At 38.2% G+C, this 16,618-nt stretch overlaps 1 protein-coding gene across 4 annotated transcripts in view; it reads right to left on the reverse strand.

Moving 5' to 3' along the window:
• Nucleotides 1-16,618, reverse strand: part of large2 (LARGE xylosyl- and glucuronyltransferase 2) — a 109,751-nt gene that overhangs the window by 34,758 nt on the left and 58,375 nt on the right. For all 4 annotated transcript variants that reach the window (XM_082182196.1, XM_082182192.1, XM_082182194.1 and 1 more), the window contains one exon: nt 7,670-7,758. The gene's annotated coding sequence lies outside the window, so the exon portion shown is untranslated. The remainder of the gene's footprint in view (nt 1-7,669; nt 7,759-16,618) is intronic.

A 16,618-nucleotide genomic window follows, 5' to 3' on the forward strand; every position in this document is an offset into this window, starting at 1 on the left:
CAAACAATAAATGCAGTTTTGGCGCTCTATAATGTGGCGCGAGAGATCACTAGCGACTCAGTTCAAGCGAAGTGCGAGTGAACGCGACCCTCCCTTCCTCTTTACTTAGTTACAGAACGAAATAAACATGAACGAACATCAGAAAATACGTTGAAAGATACAGTCCAACTTACCGGAATCCGTATCGTGTGTCTCATGCAATCGCTCTCATGCGCAGAAATACGTCAATAAAAGACTGTAAAACAGCTTGTAAACAATGTCACGTAACTCAGAAAAGCCATTCTTGATAGTCAGCAAAAGCGCACTCGCCACCGAGTGGACAGGAGTCAGAAGTGCAGTTACAAATTACAATCAGATCACCCTCGGTGTATCTGTCAAAATGACGGACGGCATTCAGATTTTTCCGTCAGTGCTTAACATTTTTTTCAGTTAATGCGACCTCTGACTGTGGCTGTGGAGGCTTTGGAAAGGCACACACACATCACGTCCGAGGCTGTGGCACTGCTGGACGTCTGCTGTGACCTTCTGAGAATTAATCATGACCACTTACGAGGAATTTCTTTTGTTCTGGTCCCAGATGGTGTGGTGCAAGATCCAATCAGACTACATGGGCTTCACAGCAAAAGTCAATACATACATTCACAAGCTGTTTAAAAAGACTATTGTATAAGAATGAGTCTGCATTCTTGAAGGTCATGTGACTTTCCATCTCAACCTGAGCAGATCTTAATCCATATTCTTATGTATTCATTTTCCACAAAGAAAAGCTGAAACCGCTCCTACATAACAACAGTGTTTTGAATCTGGGGGTTTGCGCAAGCATCCTGGCCTTTCAACTAGGAAAATAGAAATCAGGTTGTGTTGTGAGCAGGGGAACGGGAAGCTGCCAATATATATTTTTTGGGTTGACTATCTATCTATCTACTCAGACGCTACTTCTCTGGCTGCTGAGACTAACTCGCCTCTTTAAATCTCCTCGATCTCTCTAGCCAACCAAGGCATATATGTCTCCCAGTTTCATTGCCCACAAAATAGCAGGAGGCTTCACGCACTCACTTCCCCTCACAGTAAACACACCCACGTTCACGGAAACAGCACATGCATTTTAATAACAAACACTGAGCTTATTCTGCATCTGTGACATCATTTAACCTGCCTTTGCATTATTCATGAACCTGTTTGCACATAAAAATACGAACAGGATAAAAACCGAGAGGGAGCTGTCATGTCTCACACTGTCATCTCTCATTTACAAACAGCAACTCTAACTCACTTTCACCACTACACATCAATAACACACACACACACACACACACATACTTCAGCTCAGATGTTGAAGGATTTTGCTGGATCTCAGAGGAGCCAGTTAGCATTAGCAGGAAAACCAGATATGAAAGCTTTTTTGGATGCCACCTTGTGTTTGAGGATACATTACTGAGAACAGGGTGTGATATGTTTTCTAATGAAAAAAAAATCATATATCAGTGCTAAAATAGACAGTACAGCCCTCTTTAAAACAAAACCTAATTCACTGGACTAAAACATGAACCAAGAAGGAAAAAAACTAAATTTCTATGCACTTTTATGGGTTCTGACCATATATATGTTGTTGTATTTGCTGTTATTTTTAAATTGTTTTTATTGGTATATCAATTATTTAAATGTTTTATTAGCCCTATTTAATTTATTATTATTGTAAAACTTTTTTTATAAACAATTTGTTGTTTTCATTATTATGACTATAAAATAAAGCTAAATAAAATAAAATAAATTATTATTACTATTATTAATAAATTAATAGGGATAGTAGAAAATGATTATACAACAGTAATATGTGTTTCTGTGGCGCAGCTGCTACATGGAAAGGCATTAGCAACACAAAGGATAAAGTGTTTTCCGAATGCGTAAAAAACGCATTTATTGCCTTTGTGATTTTGTCAATTTCATTGAACCTTTTTGCATAAAACTGAAGGAAGACATTTTTTAATATGCTCCAGCAAAAGATACTTTTTAACCTCATAATTAGTCACGGCATCAACCAGACTGTCAAAGCTAATTAGCCGAGCCTTGACCCCTCGACTCAGACCATCACCCGAGATGGCCGAGTTCAGTTCGCTTTAAAGGAGTCTGAGTTCAAGTTCGAAAACTCTCTGAGAGATCATATGCCAGTCAAACGCTTCGAGGAGTTTGTTCTTCAATTATGTGAGAGAAAGAGGAGGGAACACTCCTTCCACTAAGTCACGGCTGAAAGCCCCATAAATTGACCTGGAACGGCTAGAAAGGCATCTGCTTCTGTCTCTTTTTTTCGAAGACATTTGCATAAGACACTCTGTTTGAACTATAATTTGATCAGAGATGCATTTCAGGCTAACGGTGCAAAATTTCATCAAATTATGATAAAGGATGACAGCAGCAGCCAAATCCCAGCGGGCCACTATCTATTTTCAGAAGGTATAGGTTAACAGGGTGTCATAAGATCAGGCCGGCAGCATTTTCACCAATGGTTCCCCTATTCTTCTACTTTCTCGGGGGGACAAGAAGAGGTTTTTGTGTGTGTGTGTGTGTGTGGATGAAAAAGTGTGAGTGTGTTGTACTAAAGTGTGTACTCCATGGCACTGAGAGCTTTCCATTAGGGGAGCATGAATCACAGTGCGTTCCCCTCCTCTTCACAGCCCTTCAAAACAAAGTGATCTCCAGTAGGCTCATCTGAACTAGCTAGTGCAATCTCTCATTCTGTCAGAGACCGCTCTGCTCCACACCAGCACGGCCCTGGGACAGTCTTTACAGCTTGCATCTGCCACGCTTATCCGAGTTTGGTGCCGAAGGCCTAAGCAATCCAATTCGGCGTTGAAAGAGAGCACCACCAGGTATTAACACAGGGTGTACAGAGGGAGACTGGGATAAAAGTTCCTGAAATGGCTATAAAACACCCCAAAACAGCATATCCTCTTTTGAACCCTAGGGGTTTTGAGACTGAACATGATTTATTTGGTCCATTTTATGGCTTTTCTTGCACTCGCAGTACACCTTGTGGGAGAGCAAGAAGGTCTGCTGACTCACAGGTGGGGGTTAAAGGTCAGAGCAGGCCGAGGTCAGGATACAATTGGACGTCAAGAAACTCAGGCTCAATAAGCTTCTTAACTATCTTGATGGTTTCTCCATGATAGAATTTAAAATAAATGGAGAGCAAATAGAAAATCCCCAATAATCTCATATGTTTCGCCTTTAAAGTTCCTTTAAAGGAATTTCAACATTGTCCACAATGAAAAGTCAGAGATTGAACTCAACAAAGTTCTTGCTTACTAAACAAAACTCTCTCAGTTGTTTCTATTTTATTTCTTCTAAGGAATTTTAGGAGGAACCTGGGATAAAGTTGATACTTATTAAAACTTACTCCAAATCTCCTGAGCCATTTGTGCAATTACATTTTCCTCAGGAGTTGCATCAACTTTATATTCTTTCAAATTTGAGATACCTTTCCGACCAGCACCTGCTTGCATATACATTTTTTATTGTTTACACAATCTTCTGTTGATTTTATTGTCATTTTCCATCTTCGTCTTCATGTAGTTATTAAAAGAAACAGCCCAACGGTGAGTGTTTCCACCAGTGAATTCCAGGCACATGTGCAGACACTTACATTTGTGAGGCTGGTTGCTATTTTTGCCGGACACATGTAATAATATTAATAATCATTTCTACTTTTGAGTTATAGAAGAAATCTAAACATTGTCTGCAAAAGTCTAGGGCCTTATGATTATCACAAAAGCAGACAGAATTGCGGAATCCAGTCATAAAAATGGAATTTGCCAAATTTCACAGGGGACTAATTCTCATGTTTGAGATAATAATAAATAATAATAAATTGCTGTTAAATATCCAATATAGCAATCAGATTATGTTGGCGGTTGTTTTTGTCAGGAAAATAATACTAAAAACAATACTAAAAAATAAATAAATAGAATAATGGTTACTTATACTTACTGTATACTCACTGTATATATATTTTAACTCTTAATTTTTTATTATTAAATATTAAATGTTATATGTTATGTTTTAATGTATTAATATTTTTGGCTAGATCCCAACTATATACTCAATATTGCTTATATAAAGGCCCGGTTTCACTTAGTTCAATTCAGGCATTTAAGTGGCTTTTGTAAACGTGCCTTAGAATTTTTTTTAAAAATAATTACTGGTGTGCATCTTGAGATAAAACAATAGCAGTGAAATATTTTAAGATATGTCAGTGCAAGTTGCCTTCAGTCAAAACAGCTCAAACATGCATTTTAGTCTGGGACTATAAGCCTTGTCTGTGAAACCAGGGGTAAATGTATTAAATTAATATTATTTAATTTTAAATTATATATATATATATATATATATATATATATCATAATAAATATAGTATAATAAATATAAAATATATATTTTTTAAATATGCATTTTATTTTATTTTATTTTAATATTCATTATAACAAATATTCAGAACACCAAACAGATTTCATTAGTTGTATAAGTTGTACAAGTTTCATTACTTCAATTAATTAGACATGCATTTTGATGACTAAAATCAGTCAAATGGAATCCAGAAAAATTTGAAAGGAGAAAAAATGGATTCCAGAACATTTGAAAAAAAAAATAAAAATCTAATAATAATTTTGGAAAAAATAAAACAGATTTCATCTGGCCCTAAAAGTCAGAGAACTCGAACATTTACATTTCATCAAATTCTTGTAAATGAAAAATGATATGTGTTATGCGGTCCACATAATTTGATTGTCTCAGTTGTCTATTTTTATTTCTAAGCTATAAACCTGGGATAAAGGTGATACTTGTATGAAAAATAACTCCAAGTCTCCTCAGCTGGAGGAGTAAGCTCTGAGCAATAACATTTACCTCTGGGAACCAGCAAGACAGAATTCATCCAAAAGTTTTACAGTAGCCTACGTGTAAACAGCACGGTCTTCCTGGTAAAAAAAAAAAAAGGGTCCTTTCTGGTTCCCAGAGAAAATTTGTATTGTTCAGAGGTTGATCTTGCATTACCAGCACTAACCCACACAGACCGACCTGGACCAGCATATAAATGCGTGGCGGTGTAAGCTGCATGTCAGCAGGGTTCTCTGCCCCCTCTCAGGAGCCCTTTATTCTTTCTCAGCCTCCTCAAAGCCAATTGTAGGCCATGGGCTGTGGTCTGCACAACCTCCACACACGCTAATTCTCTAGCAACCTGCCTACACACTCTCGAAACATCAGAGTGTGGTGTTCAAGGACAAAATCACGGCGTTCTTTTTAATGGAAAAAAAACATCACATTTTAGATGAACGGTCAGCTGCTTCAAATACATCAGTGCTGAACATTTCGATATCTGCTTTTGCCTGACAGTGGATGTAACATGAACCCGGCTTGACCAGAGACCAAAGCAAAGCACCCATTATCACAGATAAAACTAAATAATGCGTAACAATCAATATTTCATGAGCTCGGCTAATGCAACCTCTTAAATGTTCCAGTTACAAATGCAAGGGATTGTTTGTTTGTGGATATAAAAGCAAATATGTTTGCATCTCTGCCCTTTAGATGCTGAAAACATAACATTTATGTGAGTTGTTTAGGGCTTTAGCATTGCAGTGATTTCTTTCCCTGACAACCACTTAATGAATGACGATGCCGAGCTTGATTCTGAGCAAATAAAACGTGGCTTTATTTAACATTTGCTGTACCGACATGGTATTGCTTTTTAATCTTCATTTGAAGGTGTTAAGTCCCTTCTGCATGACTCATGTCAGAGCTTCAACACATCTACCCTGTCATGCTTTGACCTCGACATGAAAAGATTTGGAGATAGTATCAGGGCAGGGCTGCTAAGAAAAGAAGTATGCACACTAAAGAGTGAACATACAGAACACTACAAAAAGAGTATTTGAGTTTAATGTGCAAAAAGTCCTGCAGATTGCACAGAAAAATTGCAGAAAGAGAAAAAAGGATCATACAAATACACTTGCCAAATAAATCACTGATCAACAACTTTAAAAGGAACATGGTTTAAGTCAAGCTGTAAAAATGATTTTTTGATCCACACTGATGTAACTAAAGTGCAAAATCAAACCATCCAATAACAAAACATCTGCCATGACTTGCGTGTCTTTTAAAAAAATTCAACAATCAGAAGAATTTCTACTATCTAAAATGACTAAATAATGTTCCATGGCTAAAAAATCTCCATGTGGCAATGTGAAAAATTCAACCTGGTATGGGAAATATTCAGTCCAGGCTCACTATACATCCAATTCACTGCAGTTTCCAGCTGAAATGAACACAAGTGGCAGTGAAACACCAAAAACTTGTATTCCTTTTTGCACAAATTATGATTACAGGGGCAGATCATGTTGGTCCAGGCTGGATTATGTTGGTTAAACCTGGTATAGTCCTGGTCAAACTGGGGGACTAGCATAGTCATGCTGTTCTCAAGCAAAACCGAGCTGGTTTGCTGATCCACCAGCTCTCCTACTTCCAATGATGGGGATCAACAAACCAGCATCTCATAAAACATACCTTATGCTGGTGACCAGCAATCTGAATTTTCTAGGAGGGTCATTGCACAGTTCATTACACAATACTATCACCTCAAAACACTTTTACCATAGTACATGATTTGTAAACTAATACAATTTGATATTTGCATCACATATCCAACTCCATATGTCTTTTCTGACATAGTAAACTTGCTCTATAGTGCAACTGGTCCAGTGTTCAGTTATGAGTCCAATGAAACAAGGTTGAACAAAAGTGCTCAAAGCTGAGCAAAACCAGGTAAAGTGGCATGGTTGCTTCGGGAAATATATTTTCTAAACACTATCAGTTAGGTTTAGGATAGAGTTTGGTGTAGGTGGCGTGTTGCTTTCAAATGTGATAGTACATTAACCTTTTAGCGCCACCCACCAGACATTTCATTCCCGAACTGCCACGATACATGCATGAATTCACATAATAAAATAATGTCACAGTCATGTTTATCTGTTTCGGAGAAAATTGAAGCAGCACTTTTTAGCACCTCGCACTGGACATTTCACTTTGAAACTAGTAGCAACGTAATATCATTTTTGCAAAAATGCTTTTGGAAATGGGTTGGAACTATTCCTTGCAGTAAGCCACCAAAACATGACAAATTTTGGAAATGGTCTCATGTGTCCATCCATTTTAGTCACAGGTGCCATTTCCCAGAGAGAGACTGGTTCATTTTGCATTTCTGTGATTTCCACAATGACAGTGCTGCAATGAAAAACTTGCAAAAGCTAAATTATCTCATTGTCATGAAATTAGTAATAATGCAAAATACTACAACAATTTTAATGCACCCACCATTTTTGCACCTTATTGTATTTAGATGCACAAAATCAGACTTCTTTCTTGCTAATATTTGACCCCTACACTGCCCATATAATTATTAAAATTGTCCTATAGTATAGTCTTTAGTGGTGCTTCAAAAGATCAGGAGCCAATGGTTTCAAAGTTGAAATGTTTGAACCTCCCAACGGTTGACCAGTGCACATCATGGTGCCAGGGTTAGTTTGATGCTTCACTGGGTTTCATCAGAAAAAAACTATGTGAATAGGCCTTTATAATAATATTTAAAATGCTAAAATATAAAACTCTACTGATGACTCACCAGAATGCGTCCTGGAAGATCTATGATGCCAAGAAGCCGTGACTGCTGAGTAATCACTGAGAAACCTTTACTTTCAACCTCTCTGAAACCTGAAACATAAGGTGATAAACACTGTTAGACAGATTTTCAACCTTATATACCTACCACATTAATATGCAGCTTCTATTGTACATAAAATATTACATAAACTGAGGTTACAATGTAACTCGGGTGCAAGGGTGAACTCAATGTATCTGTACACGCCTACGGTGCTTTAGATTTGCTGCTAAAAACTAACATAGAAAATGAGTCACAAATCAAAAGGAACATTTCCAGCACTTAAACTTGTGCTTTTAAAAGCACTTCAGATTGTTTGGATGCAACTTAACAAGATCATTGATATTGATTGAGGTTGAGTAGAGAAAAGGTCAAACTCAGGACCGTGTGGTGAACAAATCATGAGTAGATACAGCATCTGTGCTCTGCGGGATGTCGTCCCTTCAACACGTAGCTCTGAGTCACACGTCTGTTTGGCTGTAAATTAAACGTGCTTTATCTCTCACTGTTTCTCTCTACGCAGAGACATATTGTGTCCTCCTACCTACAACTAGAGCCTGTTGAACTGAGGATAGCACATCTCAGAGCTCCAGCTGAGAAAGCGTGATCAGCGTGCAAGCCAGAGACGGTATGAGGAGGAGGAGACAGACCACTTGTAGAAAAATGAAAGGGGATTCGCAATGCTTAGTATGGCAACTGCAGTGAATGCTAGTCAACGCTGGTTAGCATAGAAATGCTGGTTGACCAAGGAATTCTCGCTCAGAAGATATTTTGAAGAAAGTTATTTTGTTCATTCCAATGAAAGCCAGTGGGGTTCAATGTTGTCTGGTGCTTCGACATATCTGAATAAAAAAAGTCATACAAGTTTGCAATCAAATTATTATGGCTTCCAGTTAACTATTCCTTTAAGCTATAGCAAGTCTGCTATGGACACCACCATCTTAAGCTAGGAAAAAGCATCAAAAATAAAAAACGGTCGCTCATTTTCTAAAAATAGATAAAAATGCACGTACTTTATGACCACAAATGCTCGTCTTGCACTAGCTCTGCGATGCGCATCCATGACTTCACGCATCACATAATCACGTTGAAAGATCACGCGTGACATAGATGGAAGTACCGACCCAGTGTTTACAAAGCGAACGTGCAAAGACTACATTAAACACCCGTTACAAAAAAAGGTAAAACGTTGATGTCAGACAAGTTTGAAGTTGGTGATTACGTAATGCATGAAGTCGTGGATGTGCATCGCAGAGCTAGTGCAGGATGAGCATTTGTGGTCAAAAAGTATATTATTATTATTATTTTATTTCCAATCGTTTCGATAAGACTCTTATTCCTCGGCTGGGATCATGTAGAGTCATTTAAAGCTGCATTGAAACTGCAGTTTGGACCTTCAAACCGTTGGTCCCCGTTGAAGTCCACTATTCATGGGTTTCATCCGGTCCCTTTCCACAGGTGTATTAATCAAGCACAATGCAGTCTGCATTCATAATCTAGGTGCTTGATTTTATACACCTGTGCAAAGGGACCGGCTGAAACCCATGAATATGGAGACAAATCCTGGAATGTTTTCCTCAAAAACCTTAATTTCTTTTCGACTGAAGAAAGAAAGACATGAACATCTTGGATGACATGGGGGTGAGTAAATTAACAAGAAAAGTTTCATTCTGGAGTGAATTAATCCTTTAAGTATGAAAACACTGCATTCAGTTCACACTTAAGTATATTCTTTTAAAATATATTATTTGCATAATAAGTACTCTTTTAAAAGTATACTAAAGTGTGCTTCTTTCACAAGGGTTATAGCACTGAACAATGTGGTATATTTAGACACAAGACGCTACAGTAAAAACACATCTAAAACAATGGGCTGAACATCAAGTCCATAACAACAGACCACTGGAATGCTATATAATTTGAATATCTGAATACCTGACATTCTGAATGTGGTGCTGTGAATCACATGAGCTTTAAATTCCAGTCCAAATTCCAAGACTGATCACAGGACACAGTTGCTGTGGGAGGGACGTGATGGGGATCTGTGGCCTGTGAAGTTGAGGTGGAGTGGTTATTCGAAGTCTCCTGTGACTCTCAATTGCAGTGCTGTCACTCCAGCTTGTGTCCAAACAGCATAAGGGGTCATTACGAGACCGGAGTGGAAAATAATGGAAGAGTCATTAAAGCCTGGGGGAAACGATATCTCTCCACAGTGTGGGGGGACAGGTAGACTATTGCCCTGAGGAGATTACCGTAATGAGGTAGAGTGTCTCGGCCAAAAGCTACATTCACACAGACAGTGTTTGGACTGATAACCATTTTCATTAGCAGGTGTGACTCTCGAGTTGTTATATTAAAACAACAGTTTGCAATAGCAGCTTGAATTCTGTATGATTAACAGTCAAGCTCCTTTTCTATAAAAATAAATAAATAAATAAAACACGGGCCAAGTAGCAGTGAAGTATGATTACATTCACACAGTGCAGTGTGTTCAAGTTTGAGATATGATGACATTATGGGTACATAAAATACATAAAATATAATTTGATATAATATGTCATAGTTAAACGTAACTGAGAAACGTCTGTCTCTTATGCTCACCGAGGCTGGATTTATTTTGATCAAAAATACAGTAAAAAAAACCCCAGTAATACTGGACAATATTATTACAATTTAAAATAACTGTTTTCTGTTTGAATATATTTTTAAAATGTAATATCATCCTGTGATGGCTAAATTGAATTTTCAGCATCATTAATCCATTCTTCCGTCACATGGTCCTTCAGAAATCATTCTAATATGCAGATTTTCCGCTCAATATGCTTTCTTATGATAACAATAAGAAATGCTTTCTTATTATTATCAATGTTGAAAACAGCTGTGCTATTTGTGAAAAACATGATACATATTTTTCAGGATTCTTTGATGAATAGAAAGTTCAAAGAACAGCATTTATTTAAATTTTAGGCAACCTTTTAGTTTAGGGTCCAATTCTCACTAATAACTATAGTTGCTTATTATCACGCATATTTCTAGGATATTGTCTGTTTATTAGTACTTACAAAGCAAATATTAATGCCTTATTCTGCATGACCATATTCAACATCCCTTATTCCTTCTACCTACCTAAACGTAAAGGGGTGGTATAATGCCCTTTTCACAAGATGTAAAATAAATCTCTGATTCTTTATGTGAAGTTTTAGCTCAAAATACCCCACAGATATTTTTATATGGCATGGTAAAGTTGTCACTTTTTGAGGGTGAGCAAAAACGCACCATTTTGTGTCTGTTCCTTTAAATGCGAATGAGCTGCTGCTCCCGGCACAGAGGGCGGAGCTTCAACAGCTTGCTCTCACACAGACATGCACTGAAAATTTCAACAACTTTAAACCTTTTATGTTCAAACCGGATTCAGACAATGATGGAGAGACTCGGAAGAACTGACAACATGTAGAAACAACAGGATGTTTCTGAATGGTTAGTTGATGAATTTATGTAGCTTATGTGAAGTTATCTTCTAGTCATTGATTAGCATATTCTGTCTTGATAATCTATAAATCATGTTCTGGGGGCGGGGTTTATGTAAATTATAGGGTTGGTGATGTCACTAACCCGGGAGGAATGTGGTGTACCAGCCGTTTGTTGTAGTCCTTAAAAAGCAATTTCTTTAAAAGCAAATATCTCCCTTTGCTTTGAACTTTGAGCGTTGTAACTTTGCAGATGTTGTTTATGCTCAAACAGCAAAATTACACACTAACTAAAGTTAAAAAAGTGAAATCATAATCAGCCACCCCTTTAACAACTACCTTACTAACTATTAATAATAAGCAGTAATTGGGAATTTATTGAGGCAAAAGTCATAGTTAATAGTTAGTTAATAGTGAGGACCCTTAACTAAAGTGTGACCAAATGTTATAATGTTTTTGTTTAAAAAAGATTGTACAAGTACAATTTACTGTACTTTTGATCAATTTAATGCATGCTTGCTGAAATAATAAAGTATTAATTTTTTGAACAGTAATGCATATAACGGGTGGAGAGCGTGTGATCAGAGCCAAAGGAAAAAAATAAATAGAAACGGTCTTGAGAAACTTTCCAGGTATGCATACCAGAATCTAATCTCCAGTCAAACAATTCATCAGTCATCGGCATTAAAAAAAACTGTCAATCATCCCATCAAAAGCCCCGATTCTGTTAGTTACCTGCCATGACTGCTCCTATCCATCAAATCAATCTTCAGTCAATCAAAGAGTTGCCATGGCAAATAAAAGTCCAGCAGCTGGGGAGAGGCTCTTAATTTCATAATCAAACAACACATCTGTGTGTGCGTGCGGGCGCACAGCTCTGCTCCGTATTATGCAGCTATGCCAACACACACTCTCAATTTAAGACACTTCACTGAGGAATACATTAGAGAGGTAAAGAGGTCAGGCAAACAGACTCTAATCAGATCAGCTGCCCTGTCACTAAGCTAACTACATAGCCAGGACCTACAACAACTGCTTGGTTCCTCAGGGCTCTTCTTCACTGGAGAACATGAGTTTGTTTCAAAACCAAGCGAGCTAGTGCGCATTTTAAGACCTCCTAGGCATGCATCTGGTGCTAGAGCTGTTCTAGGTAGGCTCCATAAGTATGATGACTTCTAGGGTAACTTCTAGTGAAGGGGTGTCGACTCCAAAAGAGTCGATTCCTCGACTCTCAATAGCCCTAGTGTCAGAATTGACTCCAGGACAGGAATCGACTCCCAGTAAAGATGTGATGTGGTGAGTGCCTCAAACCAGTCAATTAGTTGTGATTGGCGCAAGAGATCAGATAATTCAATTACACAGACATACCTCTTCTTTTTATTAAACATTTCAATAATAAAAGGATGTTCCACTTCTGTCTTCAAAATTAGCGAACGCTGGTATTTTCTATAGAACAACGTTGACATTCATCATTTCAAGATAATGCCATCATGTGTCTAAATTAGACCGTAAAAAGTATGCTGTATAAATAAAAAGTATAGTGCTTTGTGTTGTACTTTTTAAAACTTTTAGGAGGGGAAAAATACATTAAATGTGTAATAAGAACAGCTATCTTATAAATTTTTTAATCCTGACCCTATTTTGATTAAAAGTAAATGGAGTCGAGGAGTCAACTCCACCGACTCCAACATTAGGAGTCGGGAATCGGAGTCGACTCCAAAAAACCCGGAATCAAACACTCCTAGTACGTACCTTCACAAAGAAGCCAATCCCACTATCAAAATGATAGTGGACAAAAAAAAAAAAAATCATAATGAAAGTTATATCTAATTCAATATAAAGTGTTTATTTCATTCAGCCTAATATAAAGTGTGACCAAATACACTTTTAAGATTTGAAGTACACTACAAGTGCACATTCAATACAATTAAGTGCACCTCTTGTTCACAGGGGTCAATATGCCTACCAATGCCCTCTATTCAACATCACTTTAAACTGTTTTTAAAGCGAGAACAAATCCTGTCTGAACAGAGTCTCAGAAGGCAGCTGCCTATGTACTGTTGGTAGACAGCAAGGAAGCTCACTAGGATTTTTGTAACAGAGCTATATAATATTCAGAATATAAACATGTGTGAGAATACATGTGAGGAAATTACAATATCATGGCTTGAACACGCCTCACGTTTCTCTGAATTAGCCCCTGCTATTTGCAGCTGCGATGGGAAGAAATTGCCTGTAAAAAAAAAAAAAAAAGATGTACGCTCCGGTGAATAATGCTAAACAACAAACAACAGCCCCAGCCTTCAAGTAGAACAATACCATCATTAGATAACGGGCTGTTCTCTTTTCAGGACCGACCCTCGGGTTAATGAACGTATCTGCATCGCTTTATGCACCATTACATGGCTTTATCTTCCTATGGCGCTAATGCAATTCACGACAAAACTCAATGAAGAGACGTTCTGAAATAGCAGTCTACACCAGCCCTGAAATGCCTGGCATGAAAAATACTGAGGAACTCACTAGTGCAACTGAGCTTGGGGGTAAGCAGGCGTTTTATGCCGTTTTTCAAGAACTTTATGCACTTACTGTGGAATATTGTCACCACTGAAAGTATCTGAACATGTGTGAAGTGGAATGAACATGAGCTGCCCCCAATATTTCCCTTTTAAAATAACATCACAGACAGGTGAAGGTGACATTGCCCAGTGTGAAACACAGTTCTCAGGAATTGTACAGAGGATATAAATGTTCTGTAATTAAAAATGCTGTAATGCTGTAATGCTGATTTCATCTGAAAACTGCCCTACAACACCTTGCTCGTGCTTTGATCATGAAAAAAGAGATATTCCTGAGCTGTAAAATCTGATTGCATGAGGAACATTCAAAGCAGTTATAAAACAGCTGATATACACACATTTGCGACCGCATATCAATTGAATTTTATATAACTGTGCTCAGTTACCTGGCAACCATAGACAGCCTACAGTTGACCTAATGATTCTGATCATTAACTTGACGAAATTTTCCATCATTTTTTACACAACGCTGCCCCGCCATTGACAAGTTTTTACGGCAATCCATGTTTTCACTGTTATGCTGTAGAGGGCGCTGTTACGGATAATCGGAAATAATAATGCATCTCCAGATCTAAAAAAGCGAAGAAGAAACAGAAACAAGTGATAGAAGTATTGCTTATGCACATGTAATCAATCATCAAACATTAAACAGCATATAAATCAAAACTGCCTACGAATGAAATAGGATATAGGATTGTAAAGCTTTGGGGGAGTTTGTTGACTCGATCTACTCCATCTATGTTTTTATCATAATTCTGAATCCGGTCCAAATGTAGTCATTGACACTTTTAAAGAATTGTAAGAACTGAAAAAGAAAGAACTGAGCCTCTACTTAAAGGTGCTCTAAGCGATGTCACACGTTTTTTAGGCCAAAACATTTTTTGTCACATACAGCAAACATCTCCTCACTATCCGCTAGCTGCCTGTCCCCTGAACACACTGTAAAAAAAACACCGTCTCTGTAGACAGCCCAGGCTCCACAAACGGCAAGAAAAACAAACTGGCCCAGCCTGGACCACAAAACATAACAAACAGTGTTTCAGCCAGTAACCGACAAGAATGATTTGGGGGTGGGGGTTGGGGGGTTAGTGCGCGTGCACATGAAGGGGGGTGTGGGGAGTGGAGGAGAGAGAAGCATGAAGAGGGAAGTTAGCTAGAGGAGAGATGTCCTAGACAACGACAACGACTTAAAAATGTATATTCTTGAGAATTTTGGTATGGCCGACACACGACCAAAGAGACGACGTTTCCGATGAACAAATCAAAGAAGTGGGAAAAGGAGAAGGAACGCACAAAGTCCCGAATTTACATCGGAAAAGCGTTCAAAAGGTGGCGAGAACTCCGCCGGCAGAAGGGCTTCCAATCCGAAATTCAGGTGGCTCTGTTTTTGCTGGACAAGCGGGTAAATCCAGTTTGGTTTTTCTAAATGGTTCATGACTGTTTCAGGAAGCACGGAAGGGAGGGGGAGGGGACGGGATGAGGAGGGAGGGTCGAGCTAGCCTCCGTTTTGTTTGACAATACTTTGAACATCAGCAAGAAGTGACTTCACCCAACATCGCTTAGAGCACCTTAAAAATTAAATAAAAATTCTAGCTTCATTCCTTCTTTTTTTATTAACACATGAATGTGGGTAAATGTAATAATATAAAGCAACAATTTTAACAAAAAGCTGAGAAAAATGCGATTTTAGCAATTACTATTGTATATTCAGATATTTCTGAATATTCTGGGAGCCAATTTTGTGAAAATGTGAACAATTTTCTGAGGGACAATTGTTGACATTGAAATTCTAGAGGAGATTTATGCGAGATTACAGGTGTGTTGTTCTCAGGAGAAACATCTGAAGTCAGGAGAAAGATTCCATTTCCCATCTAGCTGATATCATGCTGTCTAGGAGATATTAAATTGATCTTGTTAGCAATTGCCCTGCTGACAAAACCAACATGACTGGTAGCCATGTTTTGGAAAACCAACTAATGACCATCTCTCGACCAGATAATAACCAGCCTTGAGAAGCTAGAAACTCTCATTTTGCTCCAAAATACATCTATCGTCTTAAACAAAATTGTCTTTCCTTCAGGCACAAAGGAAAGTGAACTTTGTGAATAGAGGTAAAATGATGAACCAAAATAATTACATCGAAACTTAATAAAATATAAACTAATTGGCACCTCTCAGCTTACAAACTCCGTCTATCAGTTACAGTGATGAATGTTTGTTTCATTGACTATCTGAAGCAAGTGACTCGAGTCTGCTCAATTCATTGTCAGCATTGCATCCTGCAGGAATCATAATTGGCTCCCACCCAATTTCTCTTCATTTTCTCTCTGCTCACCACTTTCAAATTCTCCTATACCTCCCGAGCGCAATTCCATCAGGTCCCAATGGCAAAATCAGATCAGCGCCCAATAGCCATTAGCTCCTCTATTTAAAGAGATCTATGCAGTTGTGAAGGCTGCTTAGAGTTAATTACGCTGCCTGTCTGTGTTTAGCCTGTGGCAATACTGCACTCCGATGGGAAGATTATTGAGTTTTATTGCTCTTCTAATGGAGAATCCCCCCCACCCCACTCGCCTCACGTCCATTCAGACCATAGGCAGGGCTATAAACCGCCTCCGAAGCCTTAAAACCGACTTCTGCCCCGAACCGATAAGGAGCTGTAACAAAACACATTGATTTGGTCCATAAGGATTAAAAAGCAAAAGGAACCATCGTCCATCCAGAGTCGGTGCAGTTTTATGACACAGTGCTAAAACTCAAATGGCTGCATGGTGCTGGGAGGTTGAGTAAAGTTCACTGGGCCGTTAAGGCATAAAATGGTCAGTGACAGCTGGGGTGTGTCTGTGGATGTAAAGGGCACTATCTGC

The sequence above is a fragment of the Leuciscus leuciscus genome, assembly GCF_965113295.1.
Source record: "Leuciscus leuciscus genome assembly, chromosome: 10".
In the NCBI taxonomy this organism is placed as follows: domain Eukaryota; kingdom Metazoa; phylum Chordata; class Actinopteri; order Cypriniformes; family Leuciscidae; genus Leuciscus; species Leuciscus leuciscus.